General features: G+C 43.7%; 1 protein-coding gene across 1 annotated transcript in view; it reads right to left on the bottom strand.

Moving 5' to 3' along the window:
- FGD3 (FYVE, RhoGEF and PH domain containing 3) overlaps window positions 1-8844 on the bottom strand; it is a 186819-nt gene that overhangs the window by 140841 nt on the left and 37134 nt on the right. The gene's annotated exons all lie outside the window — the stretch shown is intronic.

Raw genomic sequence — 8844 nt, 5'->3', positions numbered from 1 at the left:
ACACACACACACACACACACACACACACATATATATATATATCACACATATTTATATTTCATATTAAGCTTATGCAGCCCTCTAGTCAGCCAGCAGATGGAGCTCAAGTCTCCTATTCACACATTGGGCTATTGCAAGTTTCCACTGTGCTGAACTAAGCCCAGTGTTTACAAAACTGGAATGACATCCCTTATTAAGAGGCTTAGAGAGAGAGGTTTCAGTGAGACAAAGATGTAAAGCTGACTCTTGCTAACCTGCAGTGCTTTGGGATTCCTTTGTCATGTAACAAACAGTAATTCCAAAAACAAATATTGCATTACATGATCAAAACAAAATGGTTTTAAAAAGACTCAGCCGGGTGAATAACCGAGCCAAAGTGAAGTGAGCCGAATGACGTTCGGCTATTCACTCCGGCTCAGTACGGCTGAAATCAGCTGTACATCGGCTGCCTTTGGTCACCCAAACATCCTCTGCATGTTCGGCTGAGCCGAAGGGCAGAGGGACTTCTGGATCACGGCCAGCTCCACCCAGTCATTACAACTAGGTGGAGCGAGCCGTCAGCTGTCATTTGCGTGGAGAATGGCATTAAAATTGCATTGAGTGCAATGGCTAGTGTGCACAGAAGCAGGCTTCATGTTCTGCTACAGGCCCAAATACGTTTTTTTTTCCGGAAATAGTCTCAACTGTGATATTTACATTAAATGAATGTCGCTATGTACATATGCATAAGCCACGACTCATTCGCCCCCAAAAAATGTCAGCGCAGCGCTAGAGTGTATTCGGGATTCGCTTAAAGATGGCAACTCTAGGCCCAAAACATGGTGAATTAAACTGCTATTCTAAGTGCAAATCACAACCGGCAATGACCCCACATACAGCAGCAGCAGCAGCAAATTTAGTATAATGTTATATAAGCATAATAATGAATATATAAGGCCTAACCTATCAAACCTCAGCAGAGCAGAGCCCCTTCCAGACAATTAAACCTCTCTGAATGGCCTAGTTTACACTGAACTCAGCAATAATGGCTGTACAAGAAGCATTAGAACAGCTGGCTGAATGAAACGTGCGTCTCTCCTGAGCGTACGCCGATGATCCTGAGAGTATGAGCCGCCTCTGGATTCTAAAACGATGAGCAACATCTGAAGACCCCTGAATCATCACCATTATCTTGCGCGCCATCACACAGGACCACCGGTTGTCAAGGCAACACTGCTGACAGCGTTCTTGTCAAAAAATGAATTTATACAGAGAAGTGAATTGGATTCGCATTTCCTACCAATCAACAGGAATGCTCTGAGAATCCAAAACATAAATCTTAAGGATCTGCGGTCTAGGCTGCTATTAAACCCCGCTCACCAGCTGCAGGAAATCTGGGGATGCCGAGTGTATTGAGTACAATTATCTATTACACTTTAATCATTTGACCTTTTAGCATATTTCAAATTGTAAAGGAAAAAGCTTCAATTCTCTGACATGTTAGATATTGTAACCTAGGACAATATGCAAATTGGTCTAATTACCGATGACACCAATACAGGCATTTGGAGTATCCATTGCACCCAAGGAATCACATTTTGCACATGCCCACGTGCTGCCTCCATGAATGTTTGCACAAGCCATTCCATCCCAGACACTTGTACAGGTATAGGGATCCAAGATCGGGAATTCATTCAATTAACAAATTTTAATATTTTCATTTATTTTCCCCATTTGCTGTTCTGCATGCTATATTATATAAGCCAATTTGCGTTTTTAAATGGATTGCACGCTTTATAATTTACAGCAGGGTTAAGAATACATTTGGAAATGTATACAGTTCTAAAGTTATACATTTCTTTCTTCAATTAAACTTGCAATATGCAACTTTACGTCAGCATTAAATGCATCCGGGCTTCTTCGGTAAGGCAGAGGGCATTGAGCTGCAACCCATAGCAACCTATCGGCATTTTGTTTCAGTAGGCCAATGTGAATTCTTAAGGTTGCTATGGGTTACTACGCTTTGCACATCCTTTGTGGTCCTTGCACTGCGGAATAAGCCCAATCAACCGCAAAGAACAACCCGAAAAGGAGCCTTGTGTGTCATGGCCAGCCTGGATCCAACGTGACTGCTGGTCCTAAGTGCTGGAGACATCCTCAAGGACATATGTAACCAAAGCTCAGAGGATGCCGATCAATTCGCAAACAATTAAGGATGCAAGAGAGACATTATCAGACCCTTGCCAACCCACGAGCCATCAGAAACGATAACCGAAAGCGGCATATCGAGCTTACCGGTAATGCAGCACCGTTTGCCTGCTTGTGAGACGTTCCATCCGAATCTTCTATCCTGCGATAAATCAAAAATTCTCACTTTGGACCAGGACAAGATGATGAGGTCATTTGAAGGTTGCTGCTCTTCTCCCGGTCCTTGGGCCCCTCCGGTAACTGGCCATCTCCTGCCCCTTAATGCATTGTGAGCTGTGCGGACGCACTGAGCCCTGACAATGCCAGCTTGCGTGGAGAAAGTAGTTTGCAGCCTGCAGAATGCCTTGGAATTGTTGCCATGGAAATAAATGTGCAGAGGGGAGGGAAAGGAGGAGGGGGGTAGGGGATGACAAAAGCACCCAGTGAACACAGAGGATCTGCAAGAGGACTGCTTGGGATTCTGCAGCCAAGAGAACTTTACTAAAACGTCCTGATTTTTCCTGTCCCCTTTCAGCCAGTGTTAAAAAGGAAACGCCTTGCTTATTTATAAACATGCTCATCGGGGCTTTGTCATGGAAAGCATTGTTTGGGGACAGAGGGATGATTCCTCATTGGTCCACATTTCAAAGGATCAATGTCTCTCCGACTCGTCCCAAGTGAGATCCCCAACCACTGCTGAAGATGAGGATTGAAAGGAGCTGTCAATCATCGCTCTGCCCGGGGAATCCCCATCCTTTAGGTTTTACCTTTCATAAGATGAGACGGGTGCAGCGAGGGATGTGTTTACAATTGAAACGTGTAATGTTAAATAGTTACATTTCCTGTGCTACAACAAATTGTATTTTTATCATCACAGGAAAGTGGATCTGAAGCCCTTCCCCAAAAACAACTGCTAGCAGGTAGATGTTTTGTTTAAACTGACAAAAGAAGAAAAAAGGAAAAGCACAGCGCAAAGGAGCTCCCATAGTGCAAAATGTACGAATCAAATGGCAAAAATTGGAGCACAGCGGTTAGCACTTCTTTCTTGCAGCACGGGGGGTCCCCTGTTTAAAACCCAGTCTGGACACTATCTGCAAGGAGTTTGCATGTTCTACCTCTGCATGTAAGTGTTTCCTCCGGGTTCATCCCGCACTCCAATGACATGCTGCAAGGTTAATTGGCTCCTTTCTAAAATCGGCCCAATGTGCATGTGAGATAGGGACCTTAGACTGTAAGCTCCTTGAGGGCAGGGACTGATAGGAATGTGCAGTTTGTATGCAGTTTTGCTGCATAAATTAGCGGCACTATGTAGATACTTTTAATCAATAACTTAATTAATTGCACTCACGAGTGATGGTGGGTGAAGGCAAATGAGCAACCAGTAGTTGCTGCTTCTGCCCCCCTTCCAGCAGCATCCAGTATACCAAGAAACCACAATGCAGGTGTTCTATCAAACTTTGTGACTGCGTTAGAATGAGTGACCGGTGACGCAGTCTGTCACACATTTTAACCATACCCGTCCAGTTTTTCGGCGGTGGAATGCGTGACCGGTCAAGTGGTCACACATTTTAACGTACTCACGCCCACTTTTGCTGTGGTGGAATATGTGACCGGCAAATGGTGAAGAATCCCAACACTTTCTCAGCTGTTCCAGGGCAGATCGGCGTCGCAGATCGTATGTGCAGGAGAACCGATTTCAGGACCGATCAGCTGTTCCAGGGCAGATCAGTTCTCCTGCACATACGATCTGCGAAGCCGATCTGCCCTGGAACAGCTGAGAAAGCTTGGAATTCTCCTTTTGTCAGCCACATATTCCTCCGCAGAAAAAGTGGGCGCGATTACGTTAAAATGTGTGACCACGTGACCGGTCACACATTCCAACCCAGTCACAATCTTTGATAGAACACCGGCTCCCGAGGAAAGTATCACTCACCTCCAGTGCTTAGACTCCACCCACAGAGACGTCAGTATGCGTTGCAGTGCTCTGAAACACACTATACAAAATTTGTGGCAGCTTTGATTTTCAAGGGAATGTTCAGGTGCATTGGCAGCCCATTCATTTCAATAGGTCACCTTAACACAACACAAGCTATACATCGCAAAATGGGTCCACAAAGATTACGAGAAATGTAAAGGCTGCCACTAGAAATGAGCATGGGCTTGGTGCAAACCAAGTTCACAAAACGCAAAACTGTCCGTGACATGGCCCCCTCCTGGCCCAATCAGCTGTGGGCTGGGGCAGTCCAGGGGCTGTTTGAGATTTCAAAGCAGCACAGGCAGAGTGCTTAGGAACTTGCAAGCCCACTGGATTTCTGGCAGGATCGATTTAAAGTATACAGTATAAAAGTATTTGTTCCATTTATATAGCAAAACCCTTTCAATTGCATTTTTTTTAAATAGTATTAAACTCTCAATCTTTTTTTTTTTTTTTATAATCTAGAACAAAAATACATTGCCAAGCAAAAAATGTCTTTACATTTTTGCCCAAACACCTGCAGTCATGTTTCTGAACGGCTCGGCTTCTCTGAACTTCCTGTCCAGTAAAAGGTCACCAGTAACAGAGCAGTCTCCACGAGCTGTCTATCTACTAACTTACATAAGGGGGAAGGGAGGAATGAGGAATTGAGTCCATAGGACCCTGCAAGGGAAAGGAGCCATCCTAAAACAGGATATCAGGGTCAGTACTTAGGGGACCAGCTGATTCTACAGGTAACTAAAACTCTTAAACATCAAGGAGCAGAGTCCATTGTAAGTGATTTCATCAGCATTTAAAAAAAGTGTATTAACCTTGAATTACTTTAAAAGCCCAAAAAGAAGCAAAAAATAGAAATTATTAGGGTTTGCATACACTTAAAATTGGCTTGGCATTCAACAAAAAGCATTGGATCCCAACATGTATATGTACCCCCAGATGTATATGTGCCCCTGGAAGTTAAAGTATTACTTTTGTAGCTTCAAAGTTTAACACAGAACACTGCGAGGGTTAAGTGCTTGTTTGTGCCTAGGTAAAAAGTAGTTATACTCACCTGATCCCGTAGCGACCTGGCTCTAAAGGTGCCCATACACTGCACGATTCTCGTACGAGAATCGCGGGAAATCCCGCGACTGTACGAGAATCGTGCAGTGTATGGAAGGCGTGCTACCGTTTCTACTGTACGGTCGCACGTCTTCCGTCGAACAAGCAGGCTGGAAAACCCGCCGGGAATCGTATGATTCTCGGCGAGTTAGTGGCCTGCTTGTTCGACAACTGCCGAACGGGCCGGTGTGCGCATGCACACACTGCCTGTTTGCAGTCATCCCAAGCCTGCCCCTCATTGCAGTTGATGATCGCAAGTACGATCCGCCTGTCCAAGATGGGCAGATCGTATGTTTTTTTAAGTACTTTACAACCCTTGCAAGACAAAAAAGTATTGTGAGGGTTGTAAAGTGTATGGGCACATTTAGACCGGTCCCTTTCACCTCACTACCCCTCTGCTGCAGCGGTCTAAGGATCCCAGAGTCATCACGTCCTATACAGTGTATAGGAGGATAGGATGACGAGGGACATAACCATCTCTGCAGTGGAGGAGACAAGCTGGGGGTAGCGGATCCGAGGTTCGGGTGGGTATAAAGTCTTTTTTTAACCTAGGCACGCACAAGCACTTAACCCTTGCAGTGCAAGGGTAGCCCACTGCAAGGGTTAAGAGTTCTTTTTTTTTTAAGGCTATTTCAAATATTATACATCCAAGAAAATGATTGCATGGGAATGCAGTGATACTTATTTAGAAGGCAAGAGCACTAAATGTACACCCTTTTGGGGGTGACTGACGTGAACTAACACACGCCAAGGCTTACTAGATAAATATCTGATGTCATAAAGGGGTGCATACGGTAGAGATCTACTAGAATGCCAGAATAGGCTGCATGGTGAGCATATTTAGCTCAAAGCACTTTTATTATCTTCAGAATTAATCAAAGGCTACAGTCTGTTAGAGTTACATAGAGAGCGTCATTGTTATTCAGCACAACCAATCAGCTTATTGACCGCAGTCCTCCTGGTCGAACAACAGTTCATTAAAGTCCATGCTTATACTCTACCACGCAGGTCACATGTTCAAATTCTAGAAGTCCTATTATTACCTGGCCTGGTAAGTAGTATTCATTAGCCCCAGTCTAGCCAGATACCTTGTGACAGATGCATCATATTACTAAGGATCCTGTAAAACCTACAAATTACAAATAATTCCACTATTGTTCTTGGATGTCATACCTCCTGCACATCTGCAGATCTTTAAAGGGGAAATCAGGTTCAGTGAATTCTACCAAGCTTCCGTTTTACCTCTTCAATGTTTTTTAATTAAGTAGACCCTAGACTTGGGATAACAATTCCCTGATCCAAATCTTAAGACCCCATTCACACTGAGCTACGCACTGCAGCGTGATTTCCGCTCAAATATCGCTCAAACATGAAGCTCAATGTAGCTCTTCCAATGCATTTCAATGGAGCAGTTCACATCTCACAGGTCAATGGCGCCTGAAGCTTTAAGATCAAGCTTGTCGTCTGAACATTACCTATTTTTCGGCAGATTTCGTGCGATTTGCCCCAATAGACTTCAATGGTGTAGCTCAATGTCACACATTACCAGCGATTTTGCGCGACGATGTCGTGCTACAGAATGTCACTTTTGCACAGAAATATAAGCAGGAACATAAGCAGGAAACAGGAAGAGGAATTATTTCACATCCAAACCGCTTTTGATTGGATACAGCCCAATGTAGCAGCTACGAAGTCCATGGCAAAAGTAGTGCGACAATATGTGCACTGTAGCTCAATGTCTCTCAGCTCAAATCAGCGCTGAAAAAGCTGATGTAGCTCAGTGTGAATGGGGTCTAATGGTCAGATCAGGCAGCAGTCTTATGTCTATGGGGATAATGCCCATCTGCTGATTTTGGGGGGGGGTACGATGACCACAATTCCACAGATTATATCCTCCTGCCATAAGATCTTGCATATAAAAGTTAACTCACTTTCCACTGCATAGCTCTTCATGATCACATCATTCCAAATCATGTCTTGCATTAGTAGTAGTATTGCAATTTATAAAAGGTGAACTCCAAGTGGATATAAGAAGACATACATTATTGTATCTCTGGATTCATTAATACATCATGAAATTGTTAAATGTAAGTATCTGAATTCGAATTGGTATCAGCATCTTACAGTCCCTGTACAGCAGAGCTCAGAGTAGAAAAGATAGAAGTATCACAGTAAGCCATTCAGGTTTATGTGCTGACAATGAGCATGCTGGTAGGAAGGGAATGGAGAGTGAAGAGAAAACGAGCAGGTAACTCTTGTAGTGCGGGGGTAGCCCCACTGCAAGCGTTCCTTTTTCCATTTCTTGAAGTACTTCTTTAAAGAGGACCTGTCACCAGACCATTAAAACATACGTCCGTTCAAAAAATATGTTTTCATAGTTTTTGATAGAGTAGGCAAAGAAAAATGTTTGACCAGACATATATTTTAAATGGTCTGGTGACAGGTTCTCTTTAAGCAAGCTAAGGCCAGGATCAATAAGGATGTGCCAAGTAACTCTTAGCAACCATGCATGTTTCAAATTCCTATAGATAACTGAAGACTAATCCTGGATGTCATTGCTTACTGTACTTTGCTATCTGCATTAGTGAACAGGCAGCCCATTCATGTATATTAATTCAGCCTGAATCAGCAAACGTTACGCAATTTAAAAGGATGCCTTGCTGTTCCATTAACCATGCTGTTTTTCTCTCCTGTTGACTCACAATTGACATCAGCAGACGATTTGGGTGCTTCTACCTTGTCTCTTAGCAACAGATGACTTCCGCTGCACCTCCACCTCAAAGGCTCGAAGGACGGTCAGATAAAAGGGACCTTCCCCCAGCTCAAAGAGCGCTGACTCGGATTTTGTTTTTCATTCATCCATCCATCTAAATCCTTCAGAGCTCCCCCCTGGGAGACTTATCCCTTCAACCTAATTCACACAGTATTCTCAGTTTAAATGTCAAAAACAGAGTAGGCCCATCCCATGGATCACCACCGGACAGTCTGACTTGGAAGGATAAATAGCCAGATGCCGTTGTTTGGACCCTAAAAGGGCATAGTCCACCTTTTGCAAACAAATAAAACATTTGCAAAGGAACCTGCACAGCATTGCGATCAATGGATTGGTGGTGCAATGCACAAGCTCCTGCAAACGTTTCCCCCTAACCCCAAGTCTTTACGGCGATATGGACCTTTGGATACAAGGCAGAAGGAAGTTATCAATGGTCTACAAGTGCAGTGACATAACCTCACTTGCAAGCCATTGAGAACTAAGACTAACTGCCATGTTGACAGATATGACTTGTAGTCTTCTCATTTACAGATCCTGTGAATCGATCTGTGATTGAATCTTTGAATGAATAACGCGAATGTGCAGGTTGAGCCAGGCTGAGTTGAAATGTATACAGTAACCAGCAGGGAGGAGATCCCCATTATTTAGGTAAGAGTAAGGGTTGGAAATGTGGGCATGCTTCACCCTAAATAAGGGTTTAATATGAAACATGGTCACAAAAGGTAAACTTAAGCTGGGTAAACACGGTTAGAATTTAATTTCAGAGAGGTCACTTTTGGAACGTTTGCTCAATTTTCTGATAGTTAATGGGGTCAAACTGACCGTAATG

Source organism: Nanorana parkeri, unplaced genomic scaffold (assembly GCF_000935625.1).
Source record: "Nanorana parkeri isolate BGI_ZX_2015 unplaced genomic scaffold, ASM93562v1 scaffold1011, whole genome shotgun sequence".
Classification (NCBI taxonomy): Eukaryota; Metazoa; Chordata; class Amphibia; order Anura; family Dicroglossidae; genus Nanorana; species Nanorana parkeri.
Note: the sequence above shows the minus strand (reverse complement) of the source record. Positions and strands in the feature narration are given on the sequence as shown.